This window comes from Petaurus breviceps, unplaced genomic scaffold (assembly GCF_028583685.1).
Source record: "Petaurus breviceps papuanus isolate PSGF00001 unplaced genomic scaffold, PetGlider_PUasm1.0 220, whole genome shotgun sequence".
Classification (NCBI taxonomy): Eukaryota; Metazoa; Chordata; class Mammalia; order Diprotodontia; family Petauridae; genus Petaurus; species Petaurus breviceps.
The window spans coordinates 18,660,589-18,687,805 of NW_027185876.1; the positions used below are offsets into that span (position 1 = coordinate 18,660,589).

Consider the following 27,217-nt stretch of genomic DNA (forward strand, 5'->3'; position numbering starts at 1 on the left):
TGTGCCGCAAGTCTGGCTGGAGAGATCTCGCGGGACTTCAGAAGGCTTAGGCCGCTTCCGGTACCAGTGAGGGGGCGGGGGGTTTCGGCTGCGTTCGTCTTCTTTTCCGTGACTCCCGTCCCCCTCCCACTGGTGACTCCTCCCTTTGCTCAGTTTCTCTTGCTGACTTCCACGTCACTGAGCTCAATCCTGCTTCCGGTTCCCCCAGTCATACCCTTTAGAGACCAGGGAGTCCCTTCCTCTCACTTTACAGGTGAGGAAACCGAGGCTCTCCAAGGAGGAGTACACACAGGAAGTTATTGACTGAGCGGGGCTAGAGCCCGGGGCACCTTGATTCTTGATTTGTGAAGCGCTTAGCGTGTGCCTTGGACCCCTTTTAGCAGTCAGTCTGGGGAAGCTTATGGACCCTTCTCGGAATAATTGTTAAATGCATAAGAAAACGGTATTACAGAAGAAACCAATTACATAGAATTAGTGATATGCATGTATATACATGTATACATATCCATTCATATCGATATATACGTATAGATGGTTCAAACCCAGGTTAAGAACTCTTGGCTGGCAATGAATAGTCAAGGTTTTTGAACAGGAGACGGGTGTGATGTTTTAGATGTGTGGCAGCCTCATTTATGGCAGATTGTAGATCTTGTAGTCGAGGAGGCCAGTGAGGGTATCATTTCACTTGATACGGGTAGGAAGTTATGAAAGCATAATGTAGTAGGTTGTTGGGGGGAGAAACACTTAAGAAAGAAATGGATCTCGGTAACAATGGATCTAGAAGAGGAAGGGGCGAAATGACAAGGCTTTTTCAAGGGAGGTGAAGAAAGGTGACACACCACTGCAAGCAAGTACTTGGGAAATGTAGTTGGTTTGGGAGGAGAATGGGAAGAAAAAGAATTATGTTTGCTACATAATTATTATATTTTGGTCATCCCGATGAAGATGTCCTGTTGGTAATAAAAGACTTGGGCATAAAGAGTTTAGAACTAGAGACCATCTTTTGTGTTGATATTTGTATTAATATTAAATGATTACACAAATGCAGAAAGTATGGGTAGCAAGCATCAAGATCTTAACACAAAAGCAAATTTGACCTTGATGGGATGAGAGAGACCCATGACTGACATATGATTCTTGTACTTTACCGTATTGAAAAGGAGGAGAAGGTTTTAAATAGGGGATAGGATAGAGATTAGCATTGTACATATAAAAATACACATACACCTATGAGAATCGTCAAGGAGAAGGGGAAACAGAAGTGATATTGTTACTGAAACATATATATTAATGATCAACTGCACAAGAAATTTAGGAAACAGCTTACAAGCCTGTCGTGGATATGACCTAATAGTGAGAAGGCATTCCATTTATGCACACACTGCAGGAATATTCTCTCTGGTAAGAGCAGAGCAGCTAATAATTTCTTGACTTGCTTAGCTTCCTCACCTTTCAAAAAGATAGAGAAAAAAAGGAAGAAGTGGTATCTGGATTGGGAATTATGACAATTTTGGAAGGGATGAACATTCCAGCTCTGAATTTGTGATGACAAAGAGGATGAAAACTAGACATAACTCGCTTGTGCATCCTAAGTTTTAGGTAAAACAGATTTTTAAAGGATTTATTATCATTCCCCATTAGTACAGTGGTTATACGTAGTGGGTACTTAATAAATGCTTTTTACTTTGAATTGAGTTATGAGAAAAGATATGTTTTGTTGGCCACCATTTGGATGTTTGGGGTGAGGAAGAATGCACCTAACCTCAAGTTTCTCCCTATCAGCTGTCTCATTCCCTGCTGCATACAAGTTGAAAGGACTGCATAATGACACTAGGACCCAAGACTTTTGATTTTAACTGTAGTTTTTGACTGCATGAGTGTTGTTTAAAGGTACCAGTGAATGAGTTCCCAGAGGGAGTCACTGTGCCATGTGATATAGCTCATTATCCTGCTGTCAACAGGATCTGGTTCCACATCTTCCTCCACCCCACTTCTAGCTAGACATCCTGTTCCACTCAGCTTTGCTATCTCAGTTCCCTCTGATGTCCCTTCCTATTGCTCACTGTTTCTGATCCCAAACCATAAAATTTTATAGTAGAAAAGGATTTCATAGATTATCCAATCCAACCCTTACCTGAACTCCCTTTACAATCTTTTATACTTGGAAAACTAGTTAAAGATCTCTAGGGGTTGATAGCAATCTCATTCTACTTTTCAGATCAATTTTTAAAAGAAAAAAGTAATTGATTTTATTATGTTTTAGGCATTTTCAGAAATTCTTAGGTTTCATAAATCCAATATTAAAATTTTTTTATCAAATTATTTCTCATTCAGAATAAGCCTAATTTCCTTTTGTGGAACAACACTTCAAACATTTGAAAACAGAAAATGATAACTGTACTAAGTCCTTTCTTTTCCAGGCTAAACATCCCCAGATTCTAACTGGTAGTATAACCAGTAGTGAATGGTCATCTATAGTTAGCTGATTGGAAGGCCCTCACAGTAAAAGAGATCAGTCAGAAGTTGCTTGATAAGCATAGAATCAGAAAAGAAAAAAAAAGGAAATTGTGTGTTGCCAAAAGATTTTTAGATCAATCAGATAGAGCATGTTTTTGTCATCCTTTTCTACACTAGGGCTAGTTTTTTCCATCTTACATTGCTATCAGCTAGTATATATATATATATATACACATACATATATATATATATACACATATAATGAAGGCTCATTATATGTAGAGTATTACCATAGACTTTGAGCTAATATTGAATTAGAAAATGTAGATTCATGTTCCTGCTTTGTCATTTTCCTCTCTGACCTTGGGGAAATCCCTTAACCTTTTGGGGCCTCAGTTGTCTCAGCTGTAAAATAAAGAGTCTGAACTAAATGAATTCTAAGATCTCTTACAATTCAAAATACATGATTCTATGAACTTGTTTAAAACAATATTTCCCGTTTGATAACTATGGGTTGTCACTACTAATAGTCAAGTACTAAGGTGCTAAGCACCTTCTTCTTTGGTCAGTGCTATAGGAACTATGCCATTCTTATTCTCCATATCCCTTTTTCTAGCTCTTTTCACTGCTCAGCAGAAAATCCTTCCATTACATCATTTATTTCATATATTATGATGTTACAATTTCTAATACTATTGCTCAGTTTATATTAATTTACATTTAGATGACTGTCTCCTTGATTTTTTTTTATAGAATCTCAAAATTAGAAAGGCCTTCAAGGGTCAGCTAATCCATGCTTGCCTGAATAGGAATTCCTGTTTCAGTATAGCTAACAAGTCATCCTGCAACCTCACTCTAGGACCTCAGGTAAGGGTGAAAATGTGACTTCTGAGGCAGTTCATTTCATTTTTGGCTAGCTCTAATTATTAGGAACTTTTTTCCTTATGTTGAACCAAAATTTTTTTGCTATTTTTTTTTTGGAGGGCAATTGGGGTTAAGTTACTTGCCCAAGGTTACATGGCTAGGTTTTTTTTGGTGTGTGTTAAGAGTCTGAGGTCGGATCCAAACCCAGGTCCTCCTGACTCCAGGGCCGGTGCTCTATTCACTGCACCACCTAGCTGCCCCTTTCTTTGCTATTTCTATCCATTGTTCCTAATTCTGCAAAATCAGATTAGGCAGAATTCAAATTTCTTTTTATGTAACAGTTCTTTAGCTACTTGAAAACAGCTGTCATGTGCCTGCTAGTATCATCCTGGTATAACTAAATATGCCCTATTCCTTTACCTGACCCTAGTGTGATACAGGCTCTCTCATAGGATCTGGAAAGGCCATTTCCCAGACAGAAAAATATGTGAGATCATGTCTACCCTCAAAAGACTTACAGGTAAGTTAGGGGAGATAAGACATACAAATAACTGTAATACAAAGCAGAATATTGGTGGTATAAATATTTTGGCATAGGACTTCAGAGGAAGCAGGAATCATTTCTAATGGATGTAACCAGGGGAATCTTCATAGAGGAGATGGCATTTGTGTTTGGACGTGAAAGTTGTATAGAATTTCTATTGTTGAAGATGGAATACTCATTCTAATTAGAGGGAATCAATAAAACAAACACTAAGTGCCTAATACTCTTGGCAGTCTGTCAGTTGAGGAGAATACAGATACAAAAATGTGGCAGTCCTTAAGGAGTATACATTTTACTGGAGGCAATATAGCGTGTTTATAGATGAGTAAATACAAAATATATACAAAACAGTTTGACAAAGGCACTAAAATGGGGGGGGGGTGAGGGTCGAGAAAGACCTCTTAAAGGAATTGGCACTTAAGTCAGTCTTGAGGTGAGCTTAAAGGTTTCAAAAGATGGAACTGAGGAGAGAGAAGATCCCAGAGACTGGGGGACAGCCTGTGCAAAGGCACATAGGTGACAGGTTATTGAATGTGGGTAAAGGGTAAATAGGCCGGTTTGGCTGACATGTAGAGTGTATTAGTGACAGTGATATGTACTTAGCCTGGAAAGATAGGCTGGAGCTAGTTCAGTTTTAATCTAGACATATTGAATTTCAGGAGTTACAGTAGGACTTCCAAGTAGAAATGTCCATCAAGAGGTTGGCAGGGTGATAGCACTGAAGTTTGGAAGAAAGGTCAAGGCTGGAGAGACATGAGTAAGAGTCATCTGTAAATCATATCTTAAGGACATTTACTTCTTGGAAGTTATCTTCAGGTCATGAATTCTACCTACTGTATACGTATTCTTTTTGCTGTATGGATTACTTTTTTTTTAAAACTGCCTATAAAAATAACTCACACTTAGAGATTATAATTTTCAAAATACTTTCTTCAGGCCAATAGTTTTATTATTTCATTTCAAAAAATTTATTATTTCATTCAAAAAACAGGCTTACAGAGGTTATGACTTACCCACAGTCTAATAAGTGATAATTTTTATGGAACTGAGCCTCATACACATACTTCTAGCTTTGGGCAGAACCACAAGTTCTATGAGTACTTTGCTACTACTTCACTGCCTCTTTATGCACTTACCATACTATGGTAATAGTTAGAACTGAAAAAAGTACAAGAGAAATCATCAGTATACGGACAGAGATTTAGGAGTTGAAGTTCTCTAAAAATGTCCAAGTATTATGCTTTTTTATGAATTTTCTGGGCTGAGAGAGAGGGAAGGAATAGAACAGCGTCCTCTTTCCCCTGAAAAATATCTGGTGACCTGACAGCATGGTAGTTTACTCTGCCTGTTTTGTGGCATTGCTTTTTATTCATTGGATTTCACAATTTACAGATAGACCAAATATATCATGTTTACTGAACCTACTTTAATCAGCCCTATTGCTCAAATATGAGTAGGCAGTTTTGTGTAAATTCTGTACAGATCTACAACCACCTTATATAATATTAATAATCTGCCGGTTTAGACATAATCTTTTGGATGATGATAAGGTCTCAGAATGAACTGGGAAAATAAATCGAATGCTTTTGATTCCAAGGTAACTGATGCCATTTATTGATGAATGCTTCAGCAACACTACCTTCAATCCCTATGGGTGAAATTTTGTCTGCTTTCCCACAGCTATGGTCTGAAAAAAGGATAAATTTATACATCATTCTGTCATTTAGATGCATTTAGGTAGCATTAGTCTTTCTCCATTCCTTATATGGAAGACTCAAGTGTCTAGCTATAGCCTAATATCTGTTGATAGATATTCCTAAACCTTCATAAGCACCCCTCTAGGCTCACTTTCCCATTTCCTCCTTGCATTGGCAGGTTGAATCCTCAGGAAACAAAACCCTGAGGGGTTGTTGCTTCTAATACTACCACTCATAATAATGTAATGGCTACTAAGAGCTAACATATGAAATTTACTATGTGCCAGACACTATGCTAAATGCTTTACACTTATGATGATCCTTATATCAACCCTGGGAAGGAGGTGCTATGATTATCTACATTTTATAGATAAAGAAACTGAGGCAGAGCAGTGATTTGCCCAGGGTCACACAGTTAGTGAGTATCAGAGGCCATATTTAAACTCTTGTCTTCCTGCTTCCAGGGCTGGTGCTCTGCCCACTCTGCCACCTTGCTGCCCCACAAACACCTTTTCAATATCCATCAACCAGTTGATATCAATTAGCTTTTACAAAAAGGAATTTACTAAGAAGGTATAATAAAGAGAGAAGTTGTAAAAATATTCCCTTCCCCACCACAGGCATACATTCTCTGCTTTAAACATAATCCCTGGAAAGAGTGGATACCATGTAAAAGCACAAAGATAGTGAAGCACAGGTAGGGACCATGTGGAACCAAGGGCTGCCTTGGGAGACCTTTAATTTCCTTGAGGAGCTTCCACCAAGTTCACCTCTAGCTAGCTCAGCTGAGCTGGCTTCATATAAGGTGAGTGTCTCACCTGGTGCTTGCCAGGCTTCTAACTACTCAGCTTCATGAATTCCTTCACACTGCTACTGAGTCTGGTAGCTGAGAACCCCTCCCATGGCTCTTCAGGCCTTTCAAAGTTCACATGCTCCTAATCTGGTTATTACCCTCTAGATCCTCATTCATGTATGTTGAGGAGGAAAAGCCAAAAAGAATAAATACAAAAGAACAGAGGTGCCATGTTTTCATGGATATATGGCAGCCAGTTGGGATAAAACCTTAGCTACTGCTGCTCCTCCCCCACCCCCACTTCACAGTTTTATTCCCCACTTGAAAGGTGCCTGGAAAGAGAGATCATCTGATGACACCTTTTGTATGTACCCTCGATTCCAACTCAGCAGCCAATTTAAAAGACTTTTTGTCACTTAACATGCAATAGTGGGTAGAGTTCTGGCCTTGGAATGAAGAGGACATGCTTCAGACTCCTGTCCAGTACTAACCATTTGACACCTGGACAAGTGAAAGCCTTTCTGAAGCTTAATTTCCTCATCTGTAAATTGAGGGGTAATGGAAGGAGGATAGCTTCAGTGGCCTCTAAGGTATCTTCTAGCTCTAAATCCATGATCCTACAATCTAAAAACATTCAGTAAGTAAACTCTCAGCTAAATCTAATTTGGGATTTCACAGCCAATGTATGGCAAAGGCAGCACTTGAACCCTGGGTTCTCTCTCTCTCTCTCTTTCCCCTCTCTCTCTCTCCCTCTCCCTCTCCCTCCTTCCCCCTCTCTCTCTCCCTCTCCCTCTCTCTATCTTTCCCTCCCTCACCCTCCCTCTCCTTTCTCTCCCTCCCTCCTATTCTCTCTTTTCTCTCTCTCCTTCCCTCTCCCTCCCCCTTTCTTTTTCCCCCTTCTGTCTGCCCCTTGTCCCCTCTCTTATCTCCCCTCTTCTTGCCCCACTCTCTCTTCCCCATTTTTCTCATTTACTTTTTCAATGTACATTCTTTCTTATAAGTAATTAAATGCACATAAACCTAAGGCCTTATTTTGTGCCACAAATTTAAGTGGACTGAGCATTAAAAATGAATTAAAGGACAGAGAGGTGATGGACTTAGAGTGCAGACTTAGACCCTTTTGGAAATGACCAGTGCAGGAATTTATTTAGCTTGATGATAAATGTATATATTTATAGCTATAGAGAAACATATCTAAACTTTATTCAGGCCTTGGGGGGGGGGCGGGTATTGGGGTAGGGAAAAAAAAAGAACAAAATAATAAAGGGCACAGCAGAGAACAAAAGAAAACTCACAAGAAAGCAAAGAATAGATGAATAATTCTCAACACGAATATTATTTATCATAAGCTTTCTCAAAATGAAATTTTTTTGTTCCATATTTTGAATCCTCTCTTATGTTCTGCTATGCACATGACATGCTTTTTTTTTTCTAACTTTGTATTTAAGTTCCAATATTTAAGTTTATGGAATGTTTTTGTTTATTTTCTCTATTTTTGTTCTGGCGTTTGAGTCTAAAATAAAATTTAGGTAATAAATAAATAAATAAATGTTTGTAGGGGCAGCTAAGAGGGGCAGTGAATAGAGCACAGGCCCTAAAGTCAAGAGGAATGAGTTCAAATCCCACCTCAGACACTTGACACTTAACTAACTGTGTGACTTTGGGCAAGTCATTTAACCCCAATTGCCTTGCCTTCTCCAAAAAAGAAAGAAAAAGAAAAAAACGATGATAAGTGTTTGTAAGGGTTGTTTTTTCTTCTTTCCCAGACGATGGAGAGTGGAGTTAGTGGGACAGAGATTAAAGGAATTTTTGTTGATTAAAAAAATAAAATTGTATTTTAAAAAGCATGAATAAAGGCACTATCATTTAAGAGGTAGGTAAAGTTGCATTAAGAGAAGCATGTGGACACTTCTGGGTCATGTGACCAACAAGATGGAGGCCTAGACATTTTCTCCAATCTTCATGACCTCTCAAAACTTCCAAAATAAGAATTATTCTCAAGAGGAAAAGTAATTGCAGAGATCTCCACAGACTAAAACACTAAGAACACTAATAAGGTACCACCCAGATGAACCAATGAGAGAAAAAACTAATCTCTAATCCTTAATGTGCTCACTCAACATCCCCTCTTTTACCAGTGCCCACTCTCTTAGAGGCTGCACAGTGGGACCCAAAATGTTTTTGTTTCATAGTCTGCTAAACAAATAATTCCCTTGCTGATGCTAGAATCCCTAACTTTGTTCTCATCTCATCATTTTGTGGCATGCAACAGATTTCAACTCTGTCCCTTCCCTCTTTTCCTCTCCTCGCAGTTGATAGGCATTTATTTATTTATTTTTTGTTTTTCAGTTCTTGGCCATCACAAAAAATGCTGCTATACGTATTTTGGAGAATGAGGACTTTTTTCTTATGATGACTTCCTTGAAGTATAAGCCCCAAAATGGAGTGTCTAGTTCAAAGGGTGTGGACATGTTACTTACTTCATTTGCATAGTTCCATTTTTTACCAATTTGCAGGCTGTGAGGTGAAATATTAGTTATTTTAATTTATATTTCTCTTATTAGTAATTTTTTCATATGCTTGTAAATACTTTGCAGTTCTCCATGTCCTTTGACTATTTATGTTTATTGTTGTTTTCATATCTTATATACCAAATCCTCATCAAAGAAATCTGATATGAATAATTTTTCATATTTGACCACTTCCCTTCCCCTCCTAAATGCATTAATGTTGTTTGTAAAGAAATTTTTTGATTTCAAGTAATAAAAATGATCTCTTTTGTGTTTTGTAATTGCCTCTCTGTCATTTGGTTAAGAATACTGTCACTATGTCTTAATATCTTCCTGGCTTTATCATTGCTATCTCTCTATTCCCTCCAGAGTCTGGGGAACTGTCATTACTTGTTCATGGGCCATACAGATACCTGGGCCTTTCTACTTATCCTAAGACTGAACTCTCTTTCATGTGCTACCTTCTAGCCTTACTTTCTTCTCCCCTAACCCTCCAGGCCATTCTGGAATATCTAGAAAGACCCACTACTACTATGGGTTTTCTTTCCCTTTTGTCTTCTCTCTTTGCTCCTTTCCCTAGCTGTGGCCACCTAGAACCCATTTGAAAAGGAACTGAGCAGTTCCTTGACTAATTACATAGCTTGGATAAGTTAGGGCTTACCATCTCTATTCCATCTGGTAAAATGAAGGACCACCAGGCCTTACCAGTTGCCCTGCCTCTATACCCTGCAGACCCCTGGTACATCTTCAGAACTTCTAGACCTTATCATCATCTCTGTTGCTTAATCCTTAGGGGTTATGGGCCTTCCTATCTGCCCTGCAACAGAACTTTCATTTATGTATTGTCTCCTCTTAATAGATTGTGAGCTCTTTGGGAGTAAGGATTGTCTAGCTTTTGCTTTTTCTATCCCCAGTACTTAGCACAAATGCTTGGCACAAAGTAAATACACATCAAATGCTTTTTTCATTTATTCATTCCTTTATTCATTTGTCCCAGACACCATCTGACGTAGATCTGACATAAGACCTTCTTTGGCTTGTCATGAATGTGAATTTTGAGCCAGAACAAAAGGTTATCTAAGGAGGTAAAGTCATTATTCTCTATATATCTGACCCACTTTTCTGAATTTATTACATATATCTGTCCACAGCAAAATCTTGTAGCTTTGATAACTTATTTAGGATAATAAAAAAAACCTCACTGTCTCCTTAGATTATTATGATTTTAGATGGCATTAAGTCAACATTATTTGTTACTGTTATTATGTAGAAAGAAGGACAAGGAATGATTACTGTGAATCACTTAATTCTAAATCAGCAGTGTAATTGTTAAGGTAAGCTCAAAAGTGATTTGAACATCCACAGGTTTGAGATTTGGTGGCCAGACTCCCAAGAGAGAATAATGCAGGATAGGGAATACAACTTACAACTTGCCTTACATGGTATTTGTCTAGCTATATCTAAATAGCTATTTTTAGTATTTATATCTAGATTCCTTACAATCATAGAAACTCTGTAGTTTGAAGGACGTTAAAGAAACTGTGATTGGTAGTCTGATTTCAAGAAAACAAAGTACTAAGGGGGCAGAGCCAAGATGGAAGTATAGAAGCAAGAAAACTCCTCCCCCCATAACCACCTCAAATACCTATAAAATTTGACTCTAAACAAACTTTAGAGCTACAGAACCCACAAAATGACAGAGAGAAACAAATCTACTGCTGAAGGCAGCCCAGCAGGCGGACAGGAAGGGTCCATTGCAGCACGCTGGGAGCAGAGCCCAGTCCCATGTGAGCCCTTGGTTTTATATTCAGGGTGGCCCTGAAAAGCCATGGCTGGAGGGACTTCTGGAGAATGGATCACCAGCAGCTATGGCAGTTTCCAGAATTATCAATCCATAAGTGCCAAAGGCAAAGTAAAAGGTCAGTGTGGATTTTGGGAACAGGGGGACCAAGAGTACGGTCTGGCCTCTGCCCCCAGAGGGAGAAGCAGCTGAAGTGTGGCATCCATGCAACTGCCACTGTGGGTCTTCTTCAGAGCTCCTGGCCTGCAGGTTGTGGGGGGACCAAGTAATCATTCTGAGGGGTGATCTCTCTTGCTTTAACCTGCTTGGATCTGGATCACTGTCTAGGGTGGAGGTCCTGGGGGTATGACCAGATGCCAGAGCCTGTGGAGGCTTCAGGGAGGACACCCAAGTAATAGCTCCACCAACTGCAAAAACCCTAGCAATTTGGGACAAAGCTATCTTTTCTGGAAGCAGAGTTTGATTTTTTTTTTAAGCAATTGGGGTTAAGTAACTTGCTCAAGGTTACCCGGCCAGTTATTTCTGGGTGTGGTGCTAAGTATCTGAGGACGGATTTGATCCCCAGGTCATCCCGACACTGGAGCTGGTGCTCTTACTTGCTGAGCCACCTGGCCTCCCCTGGAAGCAGAGTTCTACTGTGGCAAAAAGCTCAAAAGTCAAGTAATTGAGTGGCAACATGAGCAAGCAAAGGAAGAACAGCAATCCAACTTTGTATTCCTTTTTGGGAGACAAAAAGGATCAAATCATGGAATGGCAGGAAGACAATGAAGTCAGAACTCCTGCACCAAAACCTTCTAAGAAAAATATGAATTTGTTACAGGACATAGAGGAGCTTAAGAAGAATTTTCAAAACCAAATAAGAGAAGTAGAGGAAAAATTGGGAAGAGAAATGAGAATGATGCAAGAAAATCATGAAAAGAGTCAACAACCTGACTGAAGAAAATAACATCTTAAAAAATAGATGAATTGAAATGGCAAAAGAGGTCCAGAAAGTCAATGAGGAGAAGAATGCCTTAAAAAGCCAAATTTGCGAGATGGAAAAAGAATTTCAAAAGCTCACTGAAGAGAATAATTTCTTCAGAATTATATTGGAGCAAATGGAAGCCAATGACTTTATGAGAAATCAAGATACCATTAAACAGATCCAAACAAATGAAAAAATAGAAGACAATGTGAAATATCACATTGGGAAAACCACTAACCTAGAAAATAGATCCAAGAGAGATAATTTTAAAATTATTGGACTACCTGAAAGCCATGGTCAAAAAAATAACCTAGAAATCATCCTTCAAGAAATTCTTAAGGAAAATTGCCCTGATGTTTTAGAACCAGAGGGCAGAATAGAGGTTGAAAGAATTCACCAATCACCTCTTGAAAAAGATCCCAAAAAGAAAACTCCTAGGAATATTATAGCCAGGTTCCAGAGTTCCCAGATAAGGAGAAAATATTACAAGCAGCCAAGAAGAAACCATTTAAATATTGTGGAAACACAATAAGGATAACACAGGATCTGGCAGATTCTACATTGAGGGACTGAAGGGCTTGGAATATGATATTCCAGAGTTCAAAGCAGCTGAGATTAAAACCAAGAATCACCTTCCCAGCAAAACTGAGTATCATGTTTCAGGGGAAAATATGGTCATTCAATGAAATAGAGGACTTTCAAGCTTTCTTGAGCTTTCAACCAGAGTTGAATAGAAAATTTGACATTCAGATACAAGAAGCAAGAGAAGTATGAGAATGTAAACAACAGGGAAAAGAAATCATAAGAAACTTATCAAAGTTGAACTATTAACATTCCTACATGGAAAAACGATAATTGTAATTTATTGAAACTCTTCTCAGTATGAGAATAGTTGAAGGGAATATAAATGTGTATATGTGTGTGTATACATACATATATATGTCTATATAGGAGGGTATATGGGCATATCAATACATATCTGAGTGTATATATGTGTACAAGTATACGTAGACAGAGGGCACAGGACCAATTTAATAGGAAGGGATGATACTTAAAAGGTGAAATTGAGAGGTGAGAGAGGAATATAATGAGAAGAGATAGGGAGCAACAGAATGGGGTAAATTATCTCATATAGAAGAGGCAAAGGAAAACAGTTACAATGGAGGGAAAGAACAGGAAGGCAAAAGGGAACTTTACTCTTCAATGAATTTGGCTTAGGGAGGAAATGACATACACGCTACATAGGGTATCTTGCCCTACAGGAGAGTAGAAGGGAAGGAGATGCGAGGGAGGGATGATGGAGGGGAGGGCAGGTTAAGGGGAGGGTAGTTAGAAGTACACACTTTTGAAAAGGAACAGGGTCAAAGTTGAGAATAGAACAAGTGGGAGGCAGGATAGGATGGAGGGAAATGTAGTCAGTCTTTCACAATATATCCACTATGAAAATGTTTTACATAGCTCCACATGTACAACCTATATTGAATTGCTCATCTTCCCAGAAAGGGTGGGTAATGAGGGAGGAAGGGAAAGAATCTGGAATTCAAAGTTTTAAAATCAAATGTTTAAAAATATTATTATTATTATTATTATTATTACATGCATCTGGGAAATAAGATTTACAGGCATGAGGCATGGAGATCCATCTTGCCCTACCAGAAAGTTGGAGGGGGGGGAGTGGGGAAGATAAAGGAGAAAGCAGATTGAGGGAGGGGGTATACAGTGGGATCACTGTTTTGGGGTGGTGGGTAGGGGAAAGATGGGGAGAAAATTTGTAACTCAAAATCTTGTGGAAATGAATGATGTAAACTAAAAATAAAATTTAATTTAAAAAAAGAACAGTACTTTACACAAGGACTGGCAAGAAATATGTTTTATCAAATGACATGTATGATTCTTGGTTTAGGCATATATAAAGATAGGGATAAGTAGAGTTGCCAGATGTATAGGTAAGCAGAGCATGTCAGATGGAAAGCAACCTTGAAGTCAGTATTCTATTAACATGGTCACTCCACTAAGATCTTTCAGCACCCTCAAGTGACTCTTTAGAGTCTTAAGTTACAGATACTGCTGATCTCCAATCTTGAAGGGAATCCCCACAGCAAGAGTTTATCACACCAAGAAAATCCTAGGTCTGAACCCCCTTTTCCCATGAAAAGTTAATCTACAGATCACCCAAACTTTGCTTTGAATTATTTGAATGAACACTTTCATTTCTTCCCTATTTCTCCCAAATATTAGAGGAAGGAATTAGTGATAAGAAAGTGAAAACAAACATATTATAGGATCATAATACAGTTAGGTATGGATAAAACCTTAAAGGCCATGGAGTCCATCCCTTACCATTTTAAAGATGAGGAAACTGAGGCACAGAGAAGTTGTGACTTGCCTGGAATCCCACAGCTAAAAAACAAGGTGATTTTTGAATCCAGGTCTTCCTGATTCCAAACCTAGCATTCTAATCCAACTATATTATACTGCCTACATAGACCCAACATATAATAGTGGCTTTTCAAAGCACTTTTGGATTTATTAACTCAGCCCTGGAATAGGTAGGTAGATCTGGTATTATCATCTTCATGTGATAGATAGGGTGACTAAAACTTATGGAGATTAAATGATTGATTAGAGTCCAAATTATCTATAGAGCAAGATAAATACATTGTACAAAGGGGAAAAGTTGATTCTTGAGAGGTAGTAGCATCTATGTAATTGGAGGTGCATCTAGAGCCAGACCTCAGATAATTTTAAAATTGATACTTCTTATCATTAGTCCCTATCTATCTCTCCCAAGTGCCCAATGATCCATACCCCTCTGAAGCATTGGATCTTATGTTCTAACCCTGTGTTTTTCAGACTAAAACATACTATGGGTTAGTAAAATATGCAAATGCTCTACAGTGGACCACTACAATTACATATATTCTGTACTTCAGTAGATCTGTGATTTCATTGATATAAATGTTTCTCCATCGATGCAGATCACAACATATCCATATTTTTTTTGGGTTCTCTGCCCTTAATGTTCTCAAAGATCCTTCATAGAGGAACTATTCAATGTACTGAAGGCCTTCTACAGATGTTTATAGTTTGTAGGTAAAAGTGTACATAAGACTTTTACTGTTTGTCCATTAAAAAAAAAACAATTATACAAGGGATCACATATTTTGAAGAATGGACCACTAAAGTCATCTAGTCCAGTTCCCTTATTTTACAGATGAAGAAATTAAATCCTAGATAGGTTTATTAATGACTTGCCTGTTTTCACATAGGTAGTAAATGGAAGAACCAGGGTTGAAACATAGTTTCTCTGAGTTCAGATCCAGGATGCTTTCTATGACACCATGCTACTCTGTCTCTTTAGAAATATCTATTACACACTTCTTGTGTAATTTTTCATTGGTAATGTGTTGCAGCATACTTAATGCTTATCATGTACCTTTTCATTACACTTAAATTTAATTCTTCAGAACCTATTATTCCATGAATCACAACCATAAAACATTATTGGAAGAATATTGTTGGAAAGATGGGCCATTGACATTTTGTAGTGTTGGTGGAGCTATGAAATGGTACAGCCGTTCTGGGAAGTAATTTGTAGCTATGCCCCTAAATTCATTAAATTGTGTGTATCCTGTGACCCAACAATACTACTACAAGGCATGTACCCCCAAAATATCAAAGAAAATAAAGGACACACACCTACAAAAAATATTTTAGTCACCCTTTTTTGTAGTAGAAAAGAACTGGAAAGTAAAGGAATTCCCATCTTTTGTAGAATGCCTGAACAAACTATGACATGTGAATGTAATAGAATACTATTGTACCATTAAAAAATATGAGAAATCAGTTTCAGATGAACCTAGGAATACTTTTATGAACTAATTCATAAAGAAGTGATCAGAAAAGGAGATAAATTTATATAATAACTACAACAGCACTGTGAAAACAAAGAACATTGAAAGACAGGAACTGTGATGAATGTAATGACCAACATCTAGAGGACCATTGGTAAAGTATGTTATCCGCTTCTGACCAAGAGGTGATGGACTCAGGGTACAGAATATGTGTGTGTGTGTGTGTGTGTGTGTGTGTGTGTGTGTGTTTGTGTGTGTGTAGGACATGGCCAATGAAGAAATTTTATTTTGCTTGACTGTGGACATTTGTTACAGGTTTTAGTTTTATGTTTTCATTTTTGTTTTTCTCCCCATGGGAGGGGAGTAGGAAGGAGAGAAAATAGATTTTTGTTAATTGAAAAAATAAAATTTAATTTTATAAAAATAAGATGAATCTTTGTTTCAGAGAGAAGTTTAGGGTTATTAAAAGCACTCTACAATTGGCAGTAGTGTCAAAGGATGGGAATAGTCAATGTTGGAGGGATTATAGAAAGAAAAGAATACTAATGCTTGTTGGTGGAACTGTTTATTGGCACTACCATTCTGGAAAGTATTTTGGAATTAAAGAAATTTAATTAAAGAATTAAATTAAAATTAAAGAAAATGACTCAGATGTCCTTACCTTTTGATATTGAGATTTCACTGCTAAGCATATACCCCAAGGAAGTCAATCCTTCCTCCCCCAAAAAAGAAGCTACATAGATGACTAAATATTTTTTTTTGCTTTTTTTGGGGGAGGGCAATTGGGGTTAAGTGACTTGCCCAAGGTCACACAGCTAGTTTTTGTGTTAAGTGTCTGAGGTCGGATTTGAACTCAGGTCCTCCTGACTCCAGGGCTGGTGCTCTACTCACTGTGCCACCTAGTGGCCCCTGATGATTAAATATGTAAAGCAGCATTCTTTGTGTTAGAAAAGAAACAGAAACCAAGTAGAATGCCATCAATTGGCATATGGTCAGTCAGCTCAATAAACATTTATTAAACTCCTACTATGTGCCAGGCATTGAGCTGGAAATGCAGAGAAAAGCAAAAGACACTCCTTGCTCTCAAGGACCTCAAAATCTAATAGGGAAGACAACAAACAAAAACGGACAAACCTACAAACAACCTATATATGGGATGCATAAGGAATAAGGCGCAGAGGGAAGACACTAGGATTAAGAGGGACTGAAGAAGAATTTGTGTGGAAAGGGGATGTTTGCTGGGATTTGAAGAAAGCCAGGGAAGCCAGGAGGTGGAAATGAGAAGGGAGAGCATTCCAGGAATGGGAAACAGCAAATTCCTGGAGCTGAAAGTGTCTTGTTTTCAGGGGAGGTAAGGGAAATAAACATTTATAACGTCTGCTCTGTGCCAAGCACTGTGCAAGGTGTTTGTTTATTTTAACAAATATTATCTCATTTGAGCTTCACAAAAAAACCTCCAGGGTCGATGTTATTATCCCCTTTTTACAGTAGAAGAAACTAGAACAACAAATAAGCCAGTATCATTGGATGGAAGAGTCCCTGGGGAAGGGGTTAGGTATAGGTATAAGAAAATTAAATGGATAAACAAATTGTGATACATGAATGTAATGAAATATGACTGTACTTAAGAAACAGAGAATATTGGGGCAGCCAGGTAGCACAGCAAGTAAGAGCACCGGCTCCACTTGTCGGGATGACTTGTGGATCAAATCCAGGCTCAGATACTTAGCACCCACCCAGAAACACCTGGCTGTGTAACCTTGAGCAAGTTATTTAACCCCAATTGCTTAGGAGTGGCCAGGTGGCTCAGCAAGTAAGAGCATTGGCTCCAGTGCCAGGAAGACCTGGGTTCAAATCCAAGCTCAGATATTTAGCACCACACCCAGAAATAACTGGCTGTGTAACCTTGAGCAAGTTACTTAACCCCAATTGCTTAAAAAAAAAAAAGCAGAGAATATAATCAATACAGAGCAACATGAAGAGACTTATATAATACAAAATGAAATAAACAGAATAACGAAACCAGTATACACAGTAACTATAATATTAATAATAAAAGAAAAACAGCATAACAATCAAAACTGTTGTGAAATTATAATGACTAAACTTTGCCCCAAAAAAGAGATATGAGAAAATACCTTGCCTCCCTCCTCTGCAAATTAATTAAGGTTTTCTGTATATGGAACAATGCATACAATGCCAGATTTTTTCTAATATTTTGATTAGTTTCCTGAATTTTTGTCTTTTTTTTTATTATAAGGGATGGCTCTCTGGGAAAGGAGAAGAGAAATGTGTAGTGGAAAATGTAGGTAATGTAAAAACAAAGCATCTAAATCTTTTTTTTAATCACTGCACAATTTACCAAAGGCAATCCAACCTTTTGGATTGTTCAATTTTGGGTCCAGCTAATTGACTACCTGCAGTATCAATCCAAGTTATCTATCAATCAATAGATATATAGAGAAATCTATATGTATCACTATATGTGTATATGTGTGTGTATACATATATAGTATGTTTAATATAGTAAAAAAAAAATAACTGAGGCCAATCTGTTAGTTTAGGCTCAATATCATGGCAAAAATGACACTCTTATAGGTCATTCAACAAATGGAGGAAATTTATTTAACCATGTTAGGATAAAGGTATTTATCAAGGATGGACATTTAGACCTAGAAAGACTTACATGAACGGATGCTGAGTGAAGTGAGCAGAACCAGGAGAACATTGTACACAGTAACAGCAGCATTGTGTAATGACCAACTTTGATAGACATAGATCTTCTCAGCAATGCAATGATCTAAGACAATTCCAAAGGACTCATGATAGAAAATGCTATCCTCATCCAGAGAAATGGAATCTGAATGCAGATTGACACATACTATTTTCACTTTTTTGTATTTTTGTTTTTTCTTTCTCATGGCTTTTCTTTTTTGTTCTTCTTTCACAACATGACTAATACGGAAATACATTTAATGTGATTATACATGTATAGCCTATATCATGATGATTGCATGCCATCTTGGGGAGGGTGGAGGAGAGAGAGGGAAAAAATTTAGAACTCACAATCTTATAAAGTTGAATGTTGAAAATTAAAAATAATGAATCTTTTTGTTTTGTTTTTGGGTTTTTTTGGAGGGGGGGAGGTAGGGCAATTGGGGTTAAGTGACTTGTCCAAGGTCATATGGCTAGTAAGTGTTAAGTGTCTGAGACCACATTTGAAGTCAGGTCCTCCTGACTCCAGGGCTGGTGCTCTATTCACTACGCCACCTAGCCACCCCTGGGATGTCAGTTCTTAAACCCCAATTGTTTGTTGTTCAGAATTTTCAGTCATGTCTGACTCTCCATGACCTGATTTGGGATTTTCTTGGCAGAGATACTGCCATTTCCTTCTCCATTTTATTTTACAGATGAGGAAACTGAGGCAAACAGGGTTAAGTGACTTACCCACAGTCACTCAACTAGTAAGTATCTCAGGTCAGATTTGAACTCAGATTTTTGAATGAAAACTCTGAAAACTCAGATTTTCTTAACTCCAGGCCTAGCACTCTATTCACTGTTCCATCTAGCTGCCCCAAATACATATGGATAAAAATACGAAATAAATTGGGGATGATATCAGATTACAGAGAGCACTGAATGCTAGACAGAACCTTAGAGAAATAAGCCCACATACTTATAAGAAAGATTATTCTAAATTAAATTCAATCGAATTCAACAAATACTTTTTAGTGGCTACTATGTGCAAGGTATTATACTGGGTATTGGGAACATAAAGAGAGATATTGACTCTGGTCTTAGGGAGTTTAAAATCTAAGAAAAAGAAAGATGTTCAATAAATAACAGTGCTACATGGGTGAGTGTGATAAGTATCCCAGAGAGGTCCAAAATACATGCAGTGAGAAATCTGAGAATGGAGAGAGCACATTGAGCTTGTTGGAGGAGAGGAGAAAGGAAAAAGGGAAAGGAAGAATGTTGGAGAAGACTTTCTGGGAGAATTCAATCCATTTTTATTACCCAGTCAAGATGCTGGGGAATGTTCTATGTTAACCTTCAAAACATCCTTTGTTCCTCAATGATTCAGCACCTGGCTCACAGTCTTTCCTTTGTCCCTAACTCCTGCCCTCATTCTAGTTTTGAAATGCATATTGATACTCCCTTAAATACCTCAACTTCCCTTTTCCTCAGCTTACTCATTTTCCATTCCCTACTTACCTGTTCCTTCATTGATGTATACAAGTAGCCTCCAATTCTCCCTAATTTAAATTTTTTTTTACTTGAGACTGCCAAGTATAAGAACTGAGAAAAGAGCATCAGATGAAGCAGTTTAGAGGTCCTTTTCTCACCCTCTGTGTGAGTGTTCTGCAAGGCTCTGCCCTAGGTCCTCATCTATTTTCTCTCCATATTCTCTCACTCGGTGATCTCACCAGTTCATGTGGATTCAGTGGCCATACCACCCCTACACCCAGCATTCCGACCCTTACTTCTAAATGTTTACTGGATGTTTATACCTGATTAGATCTCATCTGTACCTCAGTATCAACATATCCCAACCTTAATTCATTATTTTTTCCTTAAAATCTTTCTTTCCTTTATATTTGAAGATCTTTCTCCTTGTTGCTTGCAGAATTTGTTATTTGTCATTGGATTTATTAAACTTAACCACTATAGGTCTTAGAGTTTGAAGCATAAGGTTTTGTTGTTGTTTTTCCCAGAGAAAAAAATCTGTGAATTCTTTCAGTTAGTGGTTTGTTTTCTATATTCAGAAGTTCTAGGCAGTCTCCTATTATTTCTTGAGTTATGATGTTTAGACTTTTTTATTCATAATTTTCTGAGAGTCTTACCATCCTTGAGTTATCTCCATGCATCCTATCTTTTAGATCAATTTGTTCTGTTCATGTAAAGATCATGTATTCTTTAAACATCATTGCTTCTTGCTTCTCTTCTTCCAGGTAGTCTTTCATTTTAGTATGTTTATATTCTGAATCTGTTGTTTTCTCTTTTGTTTCTCTGAAGAAACTGGCCATTGTGGATTCATATTGTGGATTCACTGGGGATTTTCTATTGTGTTAATTATTTCTGTTATGGAAGTCATCAGTTTTGCTATGTGTTCCCTTCTTCTTTCAAGATTCTTATTTATCTTTTAAATCATTTTGAAATATCTGTTTGTGGTCCCATACTCTCTTGGGACATTAGGTCTTGGTTCAGTTTCTTTGTCATATAATATTTATTTACAGAAGTTTGTAATCTTATGAATGTTTTGGTATTCATCTCTTCTGATTTTAGTGTCTTCTTTTTTACTTCTCTGCTTGTGCTCTAGGATCTTATTTAAATTTTCTTCCTCCTAAATCTTTGGCATTTTTAGTCTTTTTCCTTATATTTCTTATTTCTTTCCTTATGATGGGTTTATCCCTGAGGCTGGACCATAACCCTTGAGTCTCTCTTAATTCTAATTCATCTTCCCCTCAGTTACTAATCAAAGATGTCTCATACTCATCCCCCATTGCTAAATTTATTTTTCACAGGCCTTGTCTCCTGCCCCAAATTAAATCAAGTAGGTTTAAGTGCCTACAATGAATGAATCAATGAAAAAATGCATTTATTTAGTGCTTATTATGTGCAAAGTACTGTGCCAAGTACTGGGGAATCAAATAGAAAAATCTTTGCTCTCATGTTCTAATGGAGGATACAACATTAAAGGGAAATTTCAGCTGCAGGTCAGTGGAAACATTAACAAAGCAGATGGTCATTCCTCTTCTGGAGGATTGTCATTTCTACTGATAAAATCATGTCAATTTCTTTTTTTAAGGAGGCAACCAGGAGCGCTGGCCCTGGAGTCAGGAGGACCTGAGTTCAAATTTGACCTCAGACACTTGACACACTTACTAGCCATGTGACCTTGGGCAAGTCACTTAACTCCAATTGCCCTGCCTTCCCCTCTCCAAAAAAAAAAAAGGAGGCAATCAGGGCTGAATGACTTTCCCAGGGTCACACAGATAAGCTTCTGAGGTCACATTTGAACTCAGGTCTTCCTGACCCTAGGGCTGTTTCTCTATCCACCATGCCACGTAGCAACTCCAAAATCGTATCAACTTCAAATACTGAACCATTTGACAGGGCCAAGGACTTTGGTGGCAAGAACTTTCCTTTCTGAATCTTTAGTAACTGTGGTTATAGCAACTGCAAGAGCAATTACCAGGTTGCATTTCTACATGGTAGAAGGCTGTAGGTATTGGACTGGAAGCATTGCCTCTTATGTTCTGGGTTCTGGGCTGGCTCCATTGAGGTTTGAGAGGAGATGGTGGTGGTAGTTGTGAAGAGGTTACCCACTTAGAGGGTTAGGGGTGCTCTGGAGACCCCAAAATACCAACACACCAGGTCCTGCCGAATGAATTCAACTCAAGTCTTCTCTCAGCCAAAGAAAAGTAAAGTTTATTAAAAGTTCACTTGTATTGGACAGAGACTAAGTCTGTGCTAAGTCATTCTATGGAACTCTCACTATTCTATGGAGCTCTCACAAACATGAAGACAGGATGGGGTCTTATATACAGAAGGTTGTGGGAGGAATCTAGGGGTGATCTAGGGGAGGAGTTTGGGGAGGGTCTTCAGTAGGAGTTAATGAGGTCAAATTAAGGGTCGGAAGTAGCTGGAGGCTACAGACTATGGTGGGCTGGGCCATTTCAAGGGAATATTGGTATTTTGATAGGCTCAAGGGTGGGCAGTAGATGAACAATGGAGGGCTAGGCTTACTAGCTAAAGTTAGGAGTTAGCAGTTAGTAACTAGGCTAGAGGTCTGGGCTCAGCCACAAAGTAATGCTTATTGCCTCATGCAAATGCCTCATCAAATGGGATGATTTAATCAAGAGTCCAAGGGAGGTTCCCAGAGCCTGTACCTCATCAGTTGAACTTGTCTAGCATATGCCACCTCCCACTTTTCCCTCACGGTGCCTTGCTGCTTCATCTAGGTGACTTACTTGCCCTGTAGGTAGCAAAACTAGCTGGTAGCTGAATGTGATGGCTGGCCTATTCACCACAGGAGATGCTTCTCCACAACTGGGGGATCTAAGGGGCTGCTGGGACTCCTAGGCCTCCTGTCCCTATCTATATAGTAGGCTCTGTAGATACAAAGAAAAGGCAAAAAAGGTAACTCAAACTAAACCTGTCCCTATAAGGAGCCCGAATTCTAATGAAAGAGATAACATACTTAAACGAAATAAAGACATTAAATTAGAGAACCTTAAAGAAGGGATTGGGAAAATTTTCTTGCAGGAGGTGGGATTTTAGAGAGGGCATAAGGCAGTTAGGAGATGGAGATGAGGTTGGAGAGAACTCCAGGCATGGGGCACAACCAGGGAAAATGTATAAATTTGGGAGATAGAGTGTCTTATTTAAGCAAGGAAGTCAATGTCACTCTATCACAGAGTATGTGAAGGGAGTAAGGTATAAGAATTCCAGAAAGATAGGAAGGGGTCAGATTATGAAAAGCTTTAAAAGGCAAATAGAAGAATTTAATTATGTAGCAGTGTGACATGGTCATACTTTTGCTTTAGGAAGATCAACTTAATAGCTGAGTAGAGGATAGACTGACTTGAGATAGGTAGGCAAACCAGAAGGCTATTGCAAAAGTTCAGGCAAGAGGTGATGAGGGCCTGTAGTGGAATGGAGACAGCAGCAGAGGAGAGAAGGGGTTCATAAGAAAGATATTGTGAAGATGGACTTGGCAACAGATTCGATATGGGGTGTGAGAGTGAGGAGTTGAGGATTTGAGGCTCTATCTTTATTCTAGTCTCCTTTTCTTCAGAATTGGAATAGCCTTTACTACTAGTCCTCTGCCTTATTTCCCTTAATTCAACTGCTGCTTTCTGGAGGGTTGTAGGAGGTCAAAATAGGTGTTCTGTGTGGCAGAACTCTGTGGCCTTCAGATTGTCGAAAGTAGGAGGCCACAGATCCAGCAGAATATTAAAGTAAGAGGGGCGGCAAGGGGGTGCAGTGAGTAAAAGCACCAGCCCTGGAGTCAGGAGGACCCCAGTTAGGTTCTGGCCTCAGACACTTAACACCCACACAAAAAAACTAGCTGTTTAACCTTGGGCAAGTTACTTAACCTCAATTGCCCTCCAAAAGGCAAAAAAAAAAAAAAAGAATATTAAAGTAAGGTTCAACATTGTTCTAATTCAGCCCTTCATTCCCTATCAACTGTAGTCTTGCAGTAGCCTCCTAATTGGTCTCTTTGCCCCAGGTCTTTCTCTTTTCTAATTTGTCTTTCACATGGTAGCCAGAAAACAAAATCCTGAAGTACAAATCTGACTATTTTCCTCTCCTGATCAGAAAGTACCTAGTGGCTTGCTACTTGCTTTAGGAGCAAATATCCTTTGACATTTAAAGATCTTCGTTTAACTTCTCCAAAAAATTGAGAGAAAATAGATGGGAATACAGATAAAGTATGCTGAAATAAAGGACAATCTTAAAAAGAGAATCAAAAGGCAATACTTTCCCCCTCTTAATATTTTTTCCAGTTACATGTAAAGATAATTTTCAGCATTTATTTTTATAAGATTTTGAGTTCCAAATTTTCCTTCCTCCATCCCCTCCTCCCTCCCCAAGACAGCAAGCAATCTGATATAGGCTATACATGTACAATCACATTAAACATATTTCCACATTAGTCATGTTGTGAAAGAATCATCAGAACAAAAGGGAAAAACCATGAGAAAGAAAAAAAAAGAGAAAATAGTATGTTTCAATCTACATTCAGACTCCATAGTTCTTTCTTTGGATGTGGCTAGCATTTTCCATCATGAGTCTTTTGGAATTGTCTTGGGTCACTGTATTGCTGAGAAGCACTAAGTCTATCAAAGTTGGTCATTGAACAATGTTGCTGTTACTGTGTACAATGTTCTCCTGGTTCTAAAACAATACTTGTTAAACAACATGCGATCTCTATAAAAGCTAAACAGTTCAATCAATCAATCAACATTCACTTCTAACTCTCTCTCTTTCTCACACACACACACACACACACACACATCACTTTCATGTTGTAATACCAGGTTACAATAATTAGTTCATTTTAAGTCTCAGGACAAGATAATGTCTCCTAAGTTCCAATTAATTCCCTTTTCTGTGGGCATTGATTCTGTGCTGGCTGTAAAACTCATCATGGTCTCAGCTCCTAGACTCTTGGATTTCACTTGGCTCCCTGTCCTGATCATTCAAATCTCATGAGATCATTGTCACCAGATTACTCTCCTTCATATGCAAAAAAAAGCAAAGGATATATTCATGGGCTATATATTGGGCCTTTGTGAACAGGGGCAAAAGCTTCTTCCCTTACATCGTCTCTCCTTTCTCTTCTGAGCACTGGTGGTCCAAGTTAGGATCCCCTCAGAGAAGAGGTTGGTAGCCAAGTTTTTTTTTTTTTTTAAATATATAATTTATTTATTTTTAGTTTTCAACATTCACTTCCATAAGATTTTGAGTTTTGAATTTTCTCCCTCTCCTTTTCCTCTCTCCCATGCAATCTGATACAGGATCTACTTATACATTCATATGAAACATATTTTCACATTAGTCATGATGTAAAGAAGACTTAGAACTAATGGGAGGAACCATGAGAAAGAAGAAACAAAACAAAACAACAAAAGAAAAAGAGAGCAAATAGTATGCTTCCATCTGTATTCAGACTCCCTAGGTTTTTCCCATTTTTATGATCTCTTTGGGATACAGACCTAGAAGTGGTATTGCTGTGACAGAGGGTATGCACAATTTTATAGCCCTTTGGGAATAGTTCCAAATTGCTCTCCAGAAGGTTGGGTCAGTTCACAATTCCACCAATAATGCATTTTCTTTTTTTTTTTTTTTTGCCTTTTGGAGGGCACTTGGGGTTAAGTGACTTGTCCAAGGTTACATGGTTAGTTTTGTGTGTGTGTGTGTTAAGTGTCTGAGGCTGGAACTGAACTCGGGTCCTCCTGACTCCAGGGCCAGCGCTTTACTCACTGCGCCACCTAGCCACCCCTAACAATGTATTTTCATGTTCTAATTTTCCTACATCTTCTCCAACATTTATCATTTTCTTGTTTTGTCATGTTAGCAAATCTGATGAGTGTGATGTTACACCTCACAGTTGTTTTGATTTGCATTTCTTTAATCAATAGTGATTTAGAGCATTTTTTCATATGACTATAGATAACTTTAATTTCTTCCTCTGAAAACTGACTGTTCACATCCTTTGACCATTTATCAGTTGCGGAATGACTTGTATTCTTGTAAATTTGATTCAGTTCTCTATATATTTTAGAAATGAGGCCTTTAGGGGCGGCCAGGTAGCACAGCAAGTAAGAGCACTGGCCCTAGCGTCAGGATGACCTGGAAATCGAATCCGGGCTCAGACACTTAGCACCCACCCAGAAACACCTGGCCGTGTAACCTTGAGCAAGTTACTTAACCCCAATTGCTTAAAGAAAAAAAAAGAAATGGGCCCTTTATCAGATATACTTGTTGCAAAAAATATTTCCCAGCTTTCTACTTCCCTTCTATTCTTGGTTGCATTGGCTTTGTTTATGCAAAAACTTTTTGATTAATGTCAGGATTGCTACCCCTGCTTTTTTTTTTTTTGTTTTTACTTCAACTGAAGCACAATGTATTCTGCTCCAGCCTTTTACCTTTACTCTGTGTGTATCCCTCTGCTTCAAATGTGTTTCTTGTAATCAATATATTATAGGCTTATGGTTCTTAATCTACTCTGCTATCTACTTCCATTTAATGAAAGAGTTCATCCCATTCACATACACAGTTATGCTTACTATCTTTGTCTTTCTCTCCATCCTATTCTCTCCTCCCCCATCCCTGTTTATGCTTTTCTCTCTCTTTTCGCTCTTTGCCTCCTCACTACAGTTTTGCTTTCAACCATTGCCTCCCTCAATCTTCCCTCCCTTTTATCAGCCCTTCACTTTTTTTCTCTTTTAATCTTACTACTTCTTCCCTCCCTTCTATCCACTTCTTCCCTTTTATTTTCCCTTTCCCCTCCTATTTGCTATAGGGTAAGTTAGATTTCTATACCTGACTGATTATGTTATTCCCTCTTTGCACCAAATCTGATGAAAGTAAGGTTCAAATAATGCTTCTCTCTCTCTCTCTCTCTCCCTACTGTAATGGGTTTTTGTGCCTTTTCATGTGATACAATTTATCCTTGTCTACTTCCTCATTTCTTCTTCTCCCAGTACAATCCTTTCTCACCACTTGATTAGATTTTTTATCATCCCTTCAAAGTCATCTTATAGCCATGCACTCTGTCTATGTAAACCCTTTTAAATGGTGAGATAACAATACAGTTCTCAAGAGTTACAGGTGTCATCTTCCTTTGTAGGGATGTAAACAGTTTGCCCTTATTAATAACATATTGTTGTTTTTTCTTTCCAGTTTACCTTTTTATGTCTTGAGTCTTATATTTGAAGATCAAATTTTCCATTGAGCTCTGATCTTTTCATCAGGAAGGTTTGGAAGTTTCCTATTTCTTCGAATATCCATATCTTCCCCTAAGAGATTATGATCGGTTTTTCTGGGTAGTTGATCCTTGGTTGTAATTCAAGGTCCTTTGCCATATACAACATCATATTCCATGCCCTTCAATCTTTTAATATAGAAGCTGCAAGGTCCAGCACAATCCTGTGGTTCCATGATATTTAATTTGTTTCTTTCTGGCTGCTTGCAGTATTTTCTCTTTGACCTGGTAATTTT

At 38.2% G+C, this 27,217-nt stretch overlaps 1 long non-coding RNA gene across 1 annotated transcript; it reads left to right on the forward strand.

The window, feature by feature from the left end:
* The first annotated feature begins 17 nt into the window (after positions 1-17).
* LOC138166219 (uncharacterized) lies at positions 18-9,146 on the forward strand. Its single transcript, XR_011169570.1, has 4 exons — positions 18-253; positions 3,211-3,324; positions 3,752-3,841; positions 8,705-9,146. It is a non-coding gene; the product is annotated as an uncharacterized lncRNA (long non-coding RNA).
* The last annotated feature ends 18,071 nt before the right edge of the window (positions 9,147-27,217 follow it).